This window comes from Crinia signifera, chromosome 3 (genome assembly GCF_055691185.1).
Source record: "Crinia signifera chromosome 3, ASM5569118v1, whole genome shotgun sequence".
Lineage (NCBI taxonomy): Eukaryota > Metazoa > Chordata > Amphibia > Anura > Myobatrachidae > Crinia > Crinia signifera.
Window position 1 is genome coordinate 244422714 of NC_139219.1, and position 18152 is coordinate 244440865.

Here is an 18152-nt window from a genome sequence, read left to right on the forward strand (position 1 = left end):
TTTTGTGGATACAGTGCAGCTTCTAGCATGGTACAAGAGGGATAACAGGACATACATACATTGCATCAGTTGCGCATACAAATGACAAGTCAAATGTTATGATTTGTAACCACAGGAGAGTCCGCAGCTAATAGCCAAACACCTTCTTTTGTGGCCTCCACACGGGGAGAGTAACGTTCTGAGCGATGCTAGATTGCTAAAAATGCTCAGATTGCTCAGCGCATATCGGTGCACAGGGATGTGCCACTGAGCAATCTGTCAGGGCCAGTGTTCTCCGTGTTCCTGTCCCTGGTGATAGCAACGCGCAGGGCCACACATCGCTATTGCTATACCCCTACACATGGAGGGATTTAGGGGCATTTTCTAAGCGATCTATTGACATTGCTTAGAAAATGCCCTGGGATCTTTTTGTGTGTAGGCCGTATTACAAGATATGTACAGTGTTATAATTACCACTCAGGTTGACACTGCTGTAGTGTTGTGTAAGGTTTGATGTAATGTATGATAAGCTGTGTATTACAGGTTGAGTATCCCTTATCCAAATATCCGTTATCCAAATTATTCCGAAAACCAAAGTCTCCAAAATGTACTTATTTTTTGTTGCTAAAAACCTACTGGGGACATCTATAACTGGCACTACTGGGGACATGATATGTAACTAGCACTACTGGGGACATGATATGTAACTAGCACTACTGGGGACATGATATGTATCTGGCACTACTGGGGACATGATATGTAACTGACACTACTGGGGACATGATATGTAACTGGCACTACCGGGGACATGATATGTAACTGGCACTACTGGGGACATCTATAACTGGCACTACTGGGGACATGATATGTAACTAGCACTCCTGGGGACATGATACAGTATGTATCTGGCACTAATGGGGACATGATATTTAACTGGCACTACTGGGGACATGATATGTAACTGACACTACTGGGGACATGATATGTAACTGGCACTACTGGGGACATGATATGTAACTGGCACTAATGGGGACATGATATGTAACTGGCACTACTGGGGACATGATATGTAACTGGCACTACCGGGGACATGATATGTAACTGGCACTACTGGGGACATCTATAACTGGCACTACTGGGGACATGATATGTAACTAGCACTACTGGGGACATGATATGTAACTGGCACTAATGGGGACATGATATGTAACTGACACTACTGGGGACATGATATGTAACTGGCACTACCGGGGACATGATATGTAACTGGCACTAAATACTGTATGTGCAAGAAAATGATTTGCTTGGTCTTCAAATTTAGGGCCTTATTCTAGTTCACTCTTTATGACAAAATCCTTCTTAGATGGACAAAACCATGTGAACTGCAGGTGGGGCAGATGTAACAGGTGCAGGGAGAATTAGATTTGGGTGAGTTATTTTGTTTCTGTGCAGAGTAAATACTGGCTGCTTTATTTTTACACTGCAATATAGATCTCACTTTGAAGTAAAACCCCACCTAATTCTCTCTGCACAAGTAACATCTACCCCACCTGCAGTGCACATGGTTTTGTCCATCTAAGAAGGAATTTGTCAGAAAGAGTGAACTAGAATAAGGCCCTTAGTGTCTAATGCTGGCCACACATCAGACTAACTTTTCTCCAACCATCCAACTAGTTGGTTGGATGGAATAAAAACCTGGTACTGGATAGGAGCAAATGTAATTTGTAATGAAGTCATTTGTTTCTGTAGTTGGACCTATTTGATTTAAACCAGGCATGTCCAACGTTGGCCCTCCAGATGTTTTGAAACTACACATCCCAGCATGCTTTGCAATAGTTTTAGCATTCTCTAATAGCAAAACTGTGGCAAAGTATGCTGGGATGTGTAGTTTCACAACATCTGGAGGGCCAACGTTGGACATGCCTGATTTAAACGATTTCACTGAATGATATTGTCCATTCTCATGAGTTTGTAAGATAATTGCTTATTGTCATTTGCCCCCATACAGTACCGGATTTTCAATCCAACCAACTAGTTGGATGGTTGGAGGAAAGTTGGTCTGATGTGTGGCCAGCATAAGATTGCACACAAACTTTGTTTGATGTTTTAAGCCTTGTTTCATGCACAAATAAAATATTTGTGTGTATTTCATGTTTGATGTGTTTATACAAAATAAATGCAAGATAACGCAAGATACCTTATTCAAATATAAAAAAATGTCCAAAATATTGAATAACTGATGCATAAATGATGCATAAATGCCTCTACTATGCTGTCACTATTAAGCTAAATCAAAAAAATTCTGCTTAGTGAATGCATTGGGAAGAAAATTTTGTAACCATGAACCAAAAAAGCTTTTCTGCCAGAGTTTGTTATTATAGGTATATACTGTAAGTATAGATCGGCATTATTATACACCCACCCAGCCTTTTGATCACTGTGAAGTTGCCCCTACAGAGAGACATCTCAGCGTAGGCACAACTTTCCAATTAAGCAATTGGTAGTTTCCAATCAACTTATTTAAGATGGAATGTACGACCTACCAACCAGCTCCTATCTGGTATTTTTTAAACACAGCCTGTAACATGGCAGTTAGGAGCTGATGGGCTGGTGGTTTATTGCTCTACATTTTATCACTTTTCAAGCATAGTACATCTGGCCCTTAGTCTGTAATTATTCATCGTCCAAAGCTCAACCTTCTACAGCATTGGGATTAGGGTGGCCTCTCCTGGGATCGAGATCGGCAAGATCCTGGGATTTGGCCCAAAAATGTCTGGGATTTCAATCTGCGCGTGTGCAATATAATGCAGTGTAGTGTCTGAGCAACACTGTTTCCAACTGGTGTGTGGCCTGCGCCCCGCTCCCAACCACCTGCCCATGTAAGTAAATTGGCGGGGCTGGCAGTGTGAGGGGGGGCAGGGCATGCTTTTTTAGAGATGCCAATCCCAGGAATCCTGGGATCTGGAGAATCCCGGGATAGAATATTTTTCAATCCCGGGATTGAAAAAATGCCCAGGGATTGGCATCACTAATTCCAGTGCATTCCTCGATGCCAATAAAACGCTTTTTTCAGCAATAAAAGACGCCTGGCATTAGTAGAGTTGAATAGGATCTGCCAGCTCACTCGCTCCACACATTACAGTATCTACACAGTACAGTACATTGCGTATTGAGGCTAAATGTACGAGTTACATTTTGAAAATCATTTTCAGGTATTGTACAAAAAAAAACTTCAATGGTCAAAAAAAAGTTTGCAAAGATGCTCAATAAGTCAGCTTTTTAACTTATCAACTAAAACCAAGTTTTGGTAAAAACAAGTTTTGCTTTCTGTAACTTGCACCTGATTGGCAACACAATCGATCGATGGCACTGCCTAACAGAAGTCTATGGGTTTCTCTTTGCAATGTTTCCCTTGGAAGGATCCAATAGGATCTCTCCCAGTGTCCCCTGTTGCTCAGGCATGTACTGGCCTACAGTTGCACATGCTCAAAAGCACTTCTGGGCAGGGCCAGATTAAGGGGGGACTCAGGGGGTGGTTGGCATGTATTTTTTTTTTTTACTTTTTTTTAGCTAAAGATTTTGTGCATAGGAGTGGCTTAGTGCTGCAGCTTCACCTACTGTATCTGCCAATGCAGTGGCAAACGCAGGATTTTCAGAAGGGGGTTTCCAGAGTGGCGGAGCAAAGCACAGAGATGGACACTTAGGTGACCCAGTATATGCCGGGTCATTTAAAGTATTATAGATAGACCTACATATACATATATATATATATATATATATATATATATATATATATATACATACAGGGGCGTCAACAGCAGTGTAGACCCCTGGGCATAGCAATGTATTGTGGCCCCTACCGAACCTCCAGCAAAAGGGGTGGGGGAAGCTTTGATGTCCCGAGGGTGGTAGGGGGTATTATATCAACCGCTCTGCATGTAGGGCCTGGATCAGTAATTTCCACTAATTACCCCTTTACTGCACCGATGGTGGGAGATGGGGTGGGAGAAGAGGGCATTGGGCTGAATGAAGGGGCCCTGACACATAACTTCCTGGGTGGTAGAGAATGTTTAATATGCAGAGGAGGGGTGTATAGTGGAGTGGGCTTATTATTCATAATTTTCTGGTGGGAGACAGCTTGCTTGACTGCAGATATCTCCAGTTCCCAGAAATACATTCATTAGATTTTAATGGATTTAAAAACTAGAGAATCCCAGCTACCAAATGGTATTGGGGACGAGGGGATCAGAATTCAGGAGGCAGAGCAATCTGCCCACGAGAATATAAAACTACATACCAGGTGTGTGGAGCTGGAGCAGTAACCAGCTGCTGGAAGGCTGATATCTCTGGTTCTGGGAATAGTAGAGACCAGCTACTAGTCTACACCAATGGGGGGGAGTCCCAGCTTTTGGAATATACCCTCAGAGAAACTCTGAGTCAGACAGAACCTGAAATATCTGACTTGGAAGAGCAATTAACAGGCTTGGATGGGGACCACTGCTTTGAAGTCAGATATCTCCGGTTCCCAAGGGCCGATTTTTTAAATTCTTGTATCCATGGAAAGAGGGGACCCTCAGCTTTCAGCCTAGGGCCCTTAGACTCCTGGGGGGGTTTCTGGGTACCCAGAAACCCCCCCTGCGTGCGCTACTGCAATGTGACAATGATTAATGGTGCTGAGCAGCGGGAGCCAAGGCACACTGATTGCACAAATGTGAGTCCCATGAGACTTTGCCCAAAAGGTCAGAGGCTAAGAGGCTTGTGCTGAGCACTGCTTGGTGGAGCTCATCATATGTTTCTCAGGCCCATGGAGGACAGTAGCAGCAGCAGTGGCGGCCTCATCGTAGGAGGGTTTATTCAGAGGCAGCGCTGAGACTGTCAGGGCACCTACAGAGTAAGGTACAGAAGGAGAGCTGTCCTTTGCTTAAACCTTCATGCATACAGAGTTACTAAATGCTGTGATCAGTGACAGGATGCATTACCAGTTCCATCGTAACATAAAAGCACACAGTTTGGTAACCACTGCTGTAATGCAACACAAATGGGCAGTAATACAGTGCACATCTCCAGCTACAGTGGGCATCATCCTGTTGCAAATATACTCATGACCTAGCCATTGCCAATTTCCCAGACACTATATTTCCCCCATCCAACAGGGGATCTTGTGAGCTAGGCTGCCCCCACACAAGTACCTCAATTTCCTGTGGCGCGATGCAAGGGCCTGAGCAGACCCCTGCGCTGCCGGCTCTGACACCCGGGTCCGGCGCAGCATCACCACCCGTGGGTGGGGACCTGCAGAGGCCCCCAGGCACTGGGGAGCCTTCAGCCGCCACCGGACGCCGGAGACCACAGCGCACTGTGAGTATTACGCTCCCCGCCGGGAGCATGTGCGATAGCGCAGCGAGGTGCACAGAATGGCTGTTACAGCCAGCGAGATGTGACCGCCGGCTGTGCTGACAAGCGGTTGGCCGGCTCACCACCCATCCTGCTGTACCACCAGGGATCCTAGTCTGTGGACAGCAGTGCCGATATGCGGGGCCGCCCGGCGAGCACCGGATCCCCGCCATTTTACCGGCGGTGCAGGTGGATATTTTCCCTGGGGGTCATTTGTTAGCAGGGGGAGGTGGCTCCCCCACATCAGCACCTCCCCAGGGGACAGTAGGCAGGGAACTGTGCTTGGCACACAGCCCATCCCGTCCTCATCGGCAGTGGGTGTAGCCCCCCCAGCATTGGATGCTCAGGGGGATGGTTCATTGCCCGCAGATAGACACAGGTCTTTAGTTAAAAAACCTGCGCCACTCCGGCCCCTCCTCATGCATGATTCGGATGATGAGGAGGAAGAGGATCAGGATGACGATTATTTGGAGGAGGCCGTCGATGACGCCATTGACGTCGCCATTGACGTCGCCATTGACGTAGGGGATGCCTGCGTTAGAGAGGACCCCCCGTCTTGTCTTGATGTGCCAGGCCTGATTACAGCGGTTAAGACGGTCCTTCTAATAGACGACCACGCTGATCTGCATGTAGAGTCGGGCCCTATATTTAAGCGCCCTAAACGCTCCTTGGATTTGTTTCCCAAGTCGGATAACCTTGACAAGGTCATTAGAGAGGATTGGGAGGTTCCCAATAGGAGGTTTGTTATTCACAAACGTTTCTCCTCCCTCTATCCTCTCCCCCAGGAGGATAGGATCCCCAGGGAGACGGCCTCCAGGGTAGACGCTCATGTGGCAAAACTGGTAAAAGCCTTTCTGTTGCCAATTCCTACAGCATCTCTTAAGGACCAAGCGGACCGGAAGTTGGAAAACTTCCTGAAGCTTATTTACACCACGGCTGGGGCAGCAGGCAGGCCTGCCCTGGCGTCAGCCTGGGTGGCTATGGGCCTAACTAAATGATCTGCTGTCTTGGTGGCAGGGGTGTCTGAGGGGGCCCCAGCAGAAACTCTACTGCCTACTATAGAGTAGATACATCAGGCTGCCCTCTACTTAGGCGAGGCAGCTCTTGATTCCGCTTCTCTCTCCTCTAGGGTGTCAGCTTCAGCAGTGGCCACCCACAGATCCATATGGCTGCATTCCTGGAAGGCTGACACTGACTCTAAGAAGGCTTTGGAGGCTCTTCCCTTCGACGGTTCCCTCTTATTCGGTCCTGAACTGGATAAAATGGTTGCTACGGTGGCAGCTTCAAAAACTGCCTTTCTACCATCCACCCCGGCTACACGGCCCCGGCCTGCTTTTCAATCCTTTCGTTTCCAGGGCCGTGGCCTTCTCCTCCAGATCTTCCCAGGGGGGCAGAACCTCCCGTCCTAGAGGCAAGCGTCCCTGGGCCACCAGACGCCCCGACCCCAAGCCTGCGGACAAGCCCTCCGCATTACGGGGTCGGCTCCTCTCTCCTCGACAAGTGTCCATGCATACTTGCATGAAGATACTAGGTTCCATGGTGTCGGCCTTCGACATGGCGGAATATGCCCAGTTCCACTCCCGCCCGCTTCAGAAGGAGATCCTCTCCAAGTGGTCGGGATCATACCTTTCTCAGGTGATAACCGTCTCTCTCTCTCTCTCTCATGGTGGCTCCTGGACCAGAACCTCACGATGGGATGGCCATTCTGGATCCACCAATGGACCCTCCTCACCACGGATCCCAGTCTCCACAGTTGGGGTGCGGTCACTTGCCAGAGGTCATTCCAAGGCCTTTGGTCTACCTCGGATGCCAAGCTTCAAATCAATGTCGTCGAACTGAGGGCGGTCTTCCAAGCTCTTTGCCTGGCGGAACCCTGGCTGAGGGGTCGTCCGGTGCAGGTCCAGTTGGACAATGCGACCACGGTGGCTTATATCAACCACCAGGGTGGCACTCACAGCTGGGCTGCAATGGTGGAAGCATCCCGCATCTTTCAGTGGGCGGAAAAGAAGATTCCGGCTCTTTCAGCGGTCTTTATCCCAGGAGTCCAGAATTGGTAAGCGGACTTCCTAAGCCGTCAAACATTGAATGCCGGCGAATGGTGCCTCCATCAGGAGGTGTTTCAGATGCTGGTACGACGATGGGGTTTACCCGAGGTGGACTTGATGGCCTCTCAACACAACCACAAGGTCCCTCTTTACGGATCCAGGGCTCGCGACCCAGCCGCCATCTTGGTGGACGCCCTGTCCGCCCCGTGGCCATTCAGGCTGATGTACGCCTTCCCGCCATTCTCCCTCCTCCTGCGAGTGGTTTGCAAACTGAAGGCAGAGGGGGGCACATTGATCCTGGTGGCTCCGCATTGGCCCAGACGAGTCTGGTTCTCAGATCTTCAGGCTCTGTCATTGTTCCCCCCCCCCCGATTCACCTTCCATTGCGCCCGGACCTTCTCTCTCAGGGTCCAGATCTGAGGCGCCTGGCTTTGATGGGGTGGCTATTGAGACCTCTCTGTTGAGAGCCAGGGGGTTTAATGCACGAGTAATCTCCACCATGCTTAGAGCAAGGAAGGCTTCCTCGGCGAGGGCTTACCATCGTGTTTGGCGGGCCTACTTTGTTTGGTGTAGAACTCGCCACTTCAATCCTAGGACTTACCGCCTGACTCAGATTCTATCTTTCTTACAGAAGGGCCTGGAGGCTGGATTGCGCTTATCTACCTTGAAGTTTCAAGTCTCGGCTTTGTCCATCTTGTTTCACCGCAGATTAGCACTTTTGCCGGATGTCCACGCATTCCTGCAGGGTGTTTTGCATATACAGCCTACCTTTGTCACCCACTTGCTCCTTGGGACCTTTCCCTTGTGTTATCTGCGCCTCCGAAACCACCATTTGAGCCTTTGCGGTCCGTGGACCTGTGTTGACTTAACTGGAAAACAGTTTTCTTATTGGCAATAGCATCGGCCCAGAGGGTGTCGGATCTGTCTGCTCTGTCATGCAAGTCCCCTTTCCTGGTTTTGCACGCTGACCGGGTGGTTCTTCGCACCGTATTAAAGAGGTGTCAGAGGCCCCGCTCCCTAACTCTGTTGCCTTGGCCTAGCGTCCACGGATATGTGCAGAACTAGGCTTCGTCGGTACCCGTCCCGGCTGTAGGGGCGAATTAAGTCCGCCCAGACTCCGTTACAGGCAGAACTTTTAATGGGACAACATATCCGTGGAGACGGACCAAGAGCAAGAGGACAGAACACGGACAGTAGCGGGCCACTGATCCCCCTATGGGCTGAAGAGCCAATCGTGGCCCCAGGAGGTGACAGTACCTTGGGTAGTACAGATGTAACAATACACCAGGATGTCGAGAGGTAAACAGGTGTAACAATACACAAGGATATAATTAATAATAGCAGCAAGACAATATACAGAGGTATAGGTGTAACAATACACAGGGATGTAATAAGCAACTATGGTGTAACAATACACAGGAATGGAATAAGCGACAATGGTGTAACAATACACAGTGAAGTAATAAGCAACAATGAAAATGCCAATAATGAACTGGTGGATTAATCCCAAATTTATCTGAGAGATGTTATACGGCAGGAAAGTTGGGACACCGCAGCACTGACAGGCAGGTTTTCTATGCAGTGGTGCAAGTAGAGATTTTTTCTTAGTGATACTGATAGCAGGTGCTTAATACCCGCTGTAGTGCTGCTGCTTAATGCCCCCTGTAGTGCTGCTGCTTAATGCCCCCTGTAGTGCTGCTGCTTAATGCCCCCTGTAGTGCTGCTGCTTAATGCCCCCTGTAGTGCTGCTGCTTAATGCCCCCTGTAGTGCTGCTGCTTAATGCCCCCTATAGTGCTGCTGCTTAATGCCCCCAGGAGTGCTGTTGCTGTGTAATGCCCCCTGTATTGCTGCTGTTCTTAATGCCCCCTATAGTGCTGCTGCTGCTGCTTAATACCCCCTGTAGTGGTGGTGCTGCTGCTGCTTAATGCCCCCTGTCATTGTGGTGCTGATGCTGCTTAATACCCCTGGTCGTGGTGGTGGTGCTGCTGCTTAATGCCCCCTGTCATGGTGGTGCTGCTGCTGCTTAATGCCCCTGTAGTGGTGGTACCACTGTTTATTGCCCCATGTAGTGCAGAGACTCACCCCTGTAGTACAGGTCCAGCCTCCGCTCCCACCACTATAAGTATGAGAGTGTATTGCAGCGCCGCAAGGCTTCCCTCACCTGTCGGCGGCTCTCAGTCATTTCAAATGTGGAGCGGTAACTGGTGAGCCAATCAGAGCTTGCGGGCCGTAGCCAATCACCGCGGCTGCCATGTGGCATTTGAAATGGCCGACAGCTACCTGAGGGGGTGGGGGAAGCCTGCAGCACTGCGAGCGATCATCTCTCACTCACAGATGCAGTGGCAGAGGCGCCGGGGGGATGGGGACGCCGGAGGGTTGAGAGGGGCAAACCTCTCAGCACGATGAGCAGTGGAAGGGAACACAATACTGCACAAATAAGGGCAGGGCGCATTTAGAAGTTAGAAAAATGGCCAGTGTGTTCAAAATGAGAAGCGCTACCCGCTGGCAGCTCGGATATTTCCAAGACACTGCAGAGACCTGGCGCCAACTCACTACACAGCGCCGCAGGAATCCCTCTCACCGTGGCTTCTAGACAGCGCCGCAGGTACACCCGCGCCGCATGGACCCCCCTGCACGCACCCTGCTGCACCCATAAGGAGGTGGGAGCTGGGGGCGTAACAATAGCGCCCGCAGTCCCCCCGACACCCACACTTAGTCAGCGCCTCCCCGCCGTCGCCGGGGCTGAGGTGCTATAGATACACCACTGCGTAAGGAGCAGTATGTTAACCATTTATGTGTACTGTAAGTGGTAGTATGTGTGTGGTGTGTGTTAGGGGCAGTATGTTTGGCATTTGTGTGTGTAAGGGGCAGTATGTCTGTGTAAGGAGCAGTATGTTCTGCATTTGTGTGTGTAAGGGGTACACACACATGCTGCAAGCAGTGTCCCTTACAGACATGCACACTTTCATTTTTATCTCAGAATTTGTTCAAATCTCTTTTTCCAGACACACCTAGCCACCAAGAGGACACAGTGGTCCAGGCGCTCAGCAGTCCACGCCTCCAGGAGAGCAATATGGTCCAGGCACTAAGCAGTCCAAGCTTCCAGGAGTACAGTGTGGTCCAGGTGCTCAGCAGTCTATGTATAAAGGAGGACACTGTGGTCCAGGTGCTCAGCAGTCCATGCCTCCAGGAGAACACTGTAGTCCAAGCAATCAGCACTTCAAGCCTACAGGAGGACAATGTGGTCCAGGTGCCCAGCAGTCCACGCCTCCAGTAGAACACTGTGGTCCAAGCAATCAGTACTTCAAGCCTACAGGAGGACATTGTGGTCTAGGCACTCAGCAGTCAATGCATTCAGGAGGACACTGTAGTGCAGGTGCCTAGCAGTCCATGCCTCCAGGAGGACACCGTGGTCCAGGCGTTCAGCAGTCCATGCCTCCAGGAGGACACTGTGGTCCAGATGCCCAGCAGTCCACACCTCCAGGAGGACACCATGCCTAAGACAGAAGACGATGCCTCGGCTACCAAAAATCATTCTGACATTGAGGTGAGGATCTGCGCTGTGTATGTCAACCCCTTTAATTTAAATTGAGTCACTTAAGGTTGCCCCCATCACCACTGTCATTACTTCCTCTGCCCATAAGCTACTGAATGGATAGCCTTTTTCCACAATAACCATGGCGGCTGAGGCGTGAGGTAATGGGGGTGAGGTGGAGAGGAGGCAGGTCTTACCAGCTTCAGTATGCTCCCCTGCTGCCGAACTCTGGCCTCCCCTGCTCTGCTGCTCCCAGGCTCAGCTGCTGCCCGGCCTCCCCTGCTCTGCTGCTCCCAGGCTCAGCTGCTGCCCGGCCTCCCCTGTTCTGCTGCTCCCCGGCCTTCCGTGCTCTGCTGCTCCCAGGCCTCCCCTGCTCTGCTGACCCTAGGCCTCCCCTGCTTTGCTGCTCCCCGGCCTCCCCTGCTCTGCTGCTCCCCGGCCTCCCCTGCTCTGCTGCTCCCCGGCCTCCCCTGCTCTGCTGCTCCCAGGCCTCCCCTGCTCTGCTACTCCTTGTCTCCCCTGCTCTGCTGCTCCCCGCCCTCCCCTGCTCTGCTGCTCCCCGCCCTCCCCTGCTCTGCTGCTCCCCGCCCTCCCCTGCTGTGCTGCTCCCCTTCTTCTGGGCTTTGCTGCTCTCTGGCCTCCCCTGCTCTGCTGCTCCCATGCTCTCCTGCTCCCAGGCTCATCTGCTCGCCGGCCTCCCGTGCTCTGTTGCTCCCCGGTCTCCCCTGCTATGCTGCTCCTCGGCCTCCCTTCTGTGCTGCTCCCACAGCCAGCAGTGAGTGCGCAGAGGAATTGACCCCCCTATAATTTCACAGTGAGAGGCGGTCACATTAGAGTGTATCACAGAAGTGATTGGCTGAGAGAACCTGGGGATTGGTCATTGTTACCTCTGTTGCCAGAGGCCATTGTGTTGGCAGAAAGCCGCTGTCACCTACACACAGCGAGTTGTCTTCTACATGTCTCAGTTATTGTGCTGCTTCCTATTGGTTGATGGGCTGTACCTGTTTGTGAGTTGGGTCCTCTATAAGGGAGGGTAATATATACGGAATGCTCCGCTCCCCTATCCCTAGTGGTAATCTGTGCCATAGTGGGTACTTGCCCCTAAATCGTGGCTGCGTGGCATTGTTACAGAAAAGCAGCAGATGATGTAAAGACATGGTATCGCGCACCCTGCAGAGAGGGTTATCCTATGGGGTCCTCACCATCCAGCCCCATACCCTTATTAAAGATGGCAGTAAGCACGCCAGTTCCAAATTGCCCATAAACCTGAGGCTTGTGTGGACGTGATATCATGTTGGTGCCTGATCTGCAACATTGGCCCTGATCTGACATTGGGTGTGGTTACTGTACATCAGTTCTGGCTGAGCTTTCTCCTGTCCAATGGGATCGCTCGCTTGCGCCAGAATCCCCGCATGGAATTGTAGCCATCATTGGTCAGGTTGTTATGAGGCGGCAGTAAGTTCCATCATTTTATGGGCAAGATCTCGGCAACAAATTAATTACACCATAAAGTAGCACAATTTAATTTATTTCACACATGGTGCCTCTGATTCACAATACACCACATAGTAGTGTCCCTTATACACAATGCCCACATAAGTAGTGTCCCTTAAACGTAATGCCAACAGTGCTGCCACTTAAAACACCCACAGTAGTATTGCCCATTATACATAACTCCCAGTAGTGTTAGTTAGTGCAGATGGGCATATAATGGGCAAAAAGAGGGGGACAGATCTGGAGAGAGGGGCAGATGCTAGGGAGAGAGAGAGGGGGTATAGATGTGGGGACATTGGTGTGCGCACATTGAGTGTTAGGGGTGCACAGGCACCCCCTAATGCTGTGCCCACATTAATGAACACCTCCCTGCCATTAGCGATACCTTTTACCAACGACTGTTTCTGTTTAGAACTGTAATCCATTAAAAGACGCGCCCATCAATCAATTATGTGTTTTGCATTGTTAATTGTACTAGACCATTGTCATATCACTACATACCTGCATCATCCATATATGTTTGTGACTTTATTTGCATGTACTGTTACACAGAGCTGAACTAGGCAGGAGATTATGGTGTGGCAGAGAGACGTTTTATATTGTAGCGAGTGCCAATAGATGATGGTAGACACGCCAGTTTGGCAGTGTTCGATACACCCAATGAGCAGTGTTAGCTATGCCCAATAGGTGATGCTACGCACACCCCTTTGATGGTGCACCCCCTAATAAAATGTTCTGCGCACGCCTATGTGTGGGGAGATGGGGTACAGATGCTGGGCAGGGAGAGGGGGGCAGATACTGCACAGGAGGGGGGACAGATGCTGGGCAGGGAGAGGGGCAGATACTGGGCAGGGAGAGGGATGACAGATGCTGGGCAGGGAGAGGGGGCAGATACTGAGCGGGAGGGGGGGACAGATGTTGGGCAGGAAAAGGAGAGCAGATACTGGGAAGGGAGATATGTGACAGATGCTGGGCAGGGAGAGGGGGCAGATTCTGGGCAGGGAGAGGGGGCAGATACTGGGCAGGGAGAGGTGGGACAGATGCTGGGCAGGGAGAGGGGGACAGATGCTGAGCAGGGAGAGGGGGCAGATACTGGGCAGGGAGGGGGACAGATACTGGGCAGGGATAGGGGGGCAGATACTGGGCAGGAGGGGGGACAGGTGCTGAGCAGGGAGAGGAAGGCAGATACTGCTCAGGGATAGGGGGGCAGATACTGGGCAGGAGGGGGACAGGTGCTGAGCAGGGAGAGGAAGGCAGATACTGGGCAGGGATAGGGGGCAGATACTGGGCAGGAGGGGGGACAGGTGCTGATCAGGGAGAGGGGGAGATACTGGTCAGGGAGGGTGGAGAGATGCTGGGCAGGGAGATGGGGGCAGTGGCGTAACTACTGTAAGGCAGCCCCAGCAGCCGCTTGGGGGAGCAAGAAGCAGTGGGGTCTGTTTGGGCGCTGGCACCCGCTCGACGCACTGACATGCTGCTGCCTGCCGCTGCCCACTGGCTGAGCACTGGAGGCGAGTCAGCCACAGTGCGGGTGCGGCAATGGCAGAGATGACAAATCCCCCCACTGATTAAATTTACTGTACACAGCCGGCTATTGGCTACTGTGTAGAGGATGGGCAGGCGGATGGGCATGCTAGGGTGGCCTGGGATGTGTCAGAGTCAAGGGAAGCATCAGTGTATGCTGGTCTCTCTTCCTCTCTCCTGCTTTAGCTTCTCCGTTATGTGATGACATCACACGCTGGGGAAACACGCCGGAGAGGAGCCGGGGGGGGGGGGGGGGGGGGGCGCCAAAAACTTTTTGGCAGGGGGGAGCAGAATTTATAGTTACGCCACTGGATGGGGGGGACAAATACTGGGCAGGGATGGGGAGACAATGCTGGGCATTGAGAGGGGGACAAATGCTGGGCAGGGAGAGGGCGGGGGTACTGGCTAGGGAGAGGGGGACAGATGCTGGGTAAGGAGGGGGTAGAACAGATGAGGAGAGAGAGAGAGAGAGGCTGCAGAGAGGCAGGAGCTACAGGGGCAGAGGAGGCAAGGTGCTGGGTGCAGTAACTTACAGAGGAAGCCATGTGCTCAGCTGTGGGATCCTCGGTGTTCCAGGGGTCAGTGGTGAATGGTAGGCTCCACTAGGGATGGCCATCGATGATTCAACATCATTGATGGTTCATGGCCGATATTGAATACTTTTGTCATCGATGGGAGAGAACTAGATGGTTTCCCTCCATCGATGGAACAGCAAAACGATGTTTTGATTTTTTTCAAAGTGCTGGGACACGGAACATAGCTCTGCTCCCGACACCCGCAAAGCTCTGCTTCCCGTGATTTGATTGGCCCACAGGCCAATCAATCAAACACAATGGATGACCATCGATATGTAAAAATATCGATGGTCATCCATTGCATAGTTTAGCACTATCGATGACCAGTTGCAGAATTGCCATCGATGGCAACCATTGATGGCAATGGCAATGATGGCCATCCCTAGGCTCCACCAATCAGGGGCTCTCTTCTAATCAGTATGTGTCGAGATCCTCCAATCCCTGCTCTGCACATGCAGTTCTTGACCCTGATGCAGAGATCAGGGGGAGGGGCTCAGCACCACAGTGAGGAAGGAAGGTGCAGACCAGGACTAATGTGTGAAATTGGTGATGCAGTCTGTGAGAAGCAAGACTGGGGTACTCAGAAACACTGCAAACAAAAGTATACAACTGATAAATAAGGAATTGCAAATTATGTTCCTACGTTTTCCCTGTAGCAAATACTAAACTCACTGCAGCAACACCACCTTTGGAGGAACGCCACCTCCTAACAGACCCAGTTTCATATTGGCAAAGGAGAGGAAGAGACCCCCCACTTTCCATTTACTGGATATTACAATTCTATAAACAAAAGGACTTCCCCAGTACTGGTGGACCACAAAGGAAGGGTGATTATCCATACACTCATGTCCAATGCACTGATTGATTAACGATTTGCAGTAATTTTAATCATTTTATATCATTATCGCTTCATTGATTTTTTTATGCATTTCATATATTAAATTGTACATTTTTATGTCATACACTCAGGGCCGGCGCCACCACTAGGCAAATCTAGGCATTTGCCTAGGGCGCCGGCCACTGGAGGGCGGCATTTTGTGCCGCCCGGTTACCTGTCCTACGGCGCTGTGTATTTAAATCTGGCGGCGGAGGCAGCGGGGGTCCCTGCAGTCCATTAGAAATCACGAGCGCTATCCGCCGGGCTATGCGGAAGCGCTTCTAGTGTGAAAACTCTGGCAGCACGGCGCAGGCTGATCTCAGCCAATCAGCGTGCTGCCAGTGTTTTCACACTAGAAGCGCTTCCGCATAGCCCGGCGGATAGCGCTCGTGATTTCTAATGGACTGCAGGGACCGCCGCTGACTCCGCCGCCAGATTTAAATACACAGCGCCGCAGGACAGGTGCTCCCCCCCGACACCTGGAGCGCTCCGGTGCCTTGCACCGGCCCTGCATACACTGTTTCTTTATATTTAGCGCAGTTTATACTTCCTGTACCTTTCTGCAGACCAGGACTTCCCCTGGTGGTGCTGCTGTCCTCCGGAGTGTCCCGACCCACTGCTGCACTTATCCCTCTCTCCCCTCTGCTGCCAGCACTGCTGCCTGGCTGTCACACACTGTGACAGGCGCAGCAGCAGCAGCACACATCCCATTCTGTGCAGTGGCAGACTCAGTAGAGTCGCAGAGCAGGGAAGCGCCTATGGAACACAGCGCCTCCTTGCTTTGCAGGCTCTGGTGAGCGGGTAGCGACGGCCCTGCGGGTATCTCCGACTCTACAGGGGTGAATATTACCCCATTTATCGGGTGTGGCCGCATTACACCCCACAGCAGGTCATATATGATGGGCCCATCCAGCACAGATTACACAGCCCAAATCTGCTTCAAAACTGAAATACCTTTTACTCACTAAGCATAATGGGCGCGACCGCACGGGGGGGAACGATTTTTTGCGACTGTGCATGTGCATAGTAATTTATGCACATGTGCAGCGGCTGTGTGCGAGTGGCCACGGTGAACAGATTATTCACCTGGTGCTCGCACAAAACAGTGCGGGCAGGGGGCGGCGGGCCGGGGGATTTGCCCATGGGAACGCCCAGCGTTTCATGGGCATTTCCATGAAAATGCTGTGTGTTCCCATGGTAATTCCCCGATGGTGTGGGGGTCGGGCAGCGGATGTCAGGGCGCCCGTAGATCTAAAACACCACAGAGGTGCTTCAGATCTGCGCGCTGGCAAATTCATACGATGGTCATCAACCATGAAATTATTTTGTCCCTGCACGCAAGGCTGCGAATGGATGTTTATGCAAAACATCCATTCACATGCCTGCAGGGGATCGTGGCGTGCGATGGGGCGGTGTGCCAAAGACAGCGAGATTTGCAGCCTTTGCGAGTCAACCAGAATAACCTCCAATATGTGAGCTGCAAGTAGCAATAGTAAGTGACCAGACCGTGTAATGATGACATCACTGTTTATTGGTGGTAATAAAAAGGCAATTCCAGCCAAATTAGTTTTTCCGTTGCAGAGACCGCAGTACCGGTGAGCAGCCGCGCCATGAGCAGTGTAGCAATCAGCAGGCCGTGATGGTGGCGGCAGGTTCAGGATGATTTGGTGAGTCTTATATCTGAATGACCCCCACGGGGTGTGTGTGAGACTGTATGTATGTATATATACATATGCATACATATGCATACATATATATACATATGCATACATATATATACATATGCATACATATGCATACATATATATATACATATACATACATATGCATACATATACATACATATACATACATATGCATACATATACATACATATGCATACATATACATACATATGCATACATATATATACATATACATACATATGCATACATATATATATACATATACATACATATGCATACATATATATACATATGCATACATATATATACATATGCATACATATGCATACATATATATACATACATACAGACGCACATATCTGCTGGCTGTATCTGCTGGCTGTATCTGCAATTCTAAAGAATGAAGATTTACTGTATTTAACATCACATGCCAAGATACAGTCACTATAATGCATTTACACAATGGGGGGGGGGGGTAACAGGATGAGGGTAGCAGAGTAACAGGATGAGAGGGTTGCCACGTCTCCAGGATTTCATGGATTCTCCCTAAATCGGTGGCAACCCTCCTGGATCTTTTTGCAGTCTCCCGGTTTCTAGGATTCTGGGATTCTCCCGGAATCCGGGTGACTTTGAAAGCCTCCACAGTGCCAGAAAAGTCACGGGGCATGTGACTTGTGAGTTGCTGTCCGCTGCACAACTCCCTCTACCTCCAGAAATATTTAAACTGGGTTGCAGGAGAGGAGATGATGGAGGAGCACTGTGCAGCCAACAGCTTAGGATGTTGCAGCAGTGCTTCCTCCCAAACTGAGCCCCGGAGGAGAGATAAGCCGGCTGCTACTGTGTATCAGACACAGGGCAGTGCCGTCTGTGCTGTCAGCTGAGGAAATGGTGAGGCCAGTGTGAAGGGGGGATTTGTGTGTGTGGACGGTCAGTGTTTGGGGCAGATTTGCATGTTAGAGAAGTGAGGGGGTGGGGGAGGTTGCTGTGAAGTTGTTGTCACTGGTGTCAGGGGGAGGGGAGGATGTATGAGGTATCTGTATAGGAGT

The 18152-nt window shown here is 50.7% G+C and overlaps 1 long non-coding RNA gene across 1 annotated transcript in view; it reads left to right on the plus strand.

Annotated features, from left to right (window-relative positions):
* The window catches only part of LOC146062687 (uncharacterized), a 62347-nt gene extending 46982 nt beyond the window's left edge, over positions 1–15365 (plus strand). Inside the window, exons 3-4 of the long non-coding RNA XR_014471466.1 lie at positions 10422–10963; positions 15201–15365. This is a non-coding gene — a long non-coding RNA (uncharacterized LOC146062687). The remainder of the gene's footprint in view (positions 1–10421; positions 10964–15200) is intronic.
* Positions 15366–18152: the final 2787 nt, after the last annotated feature.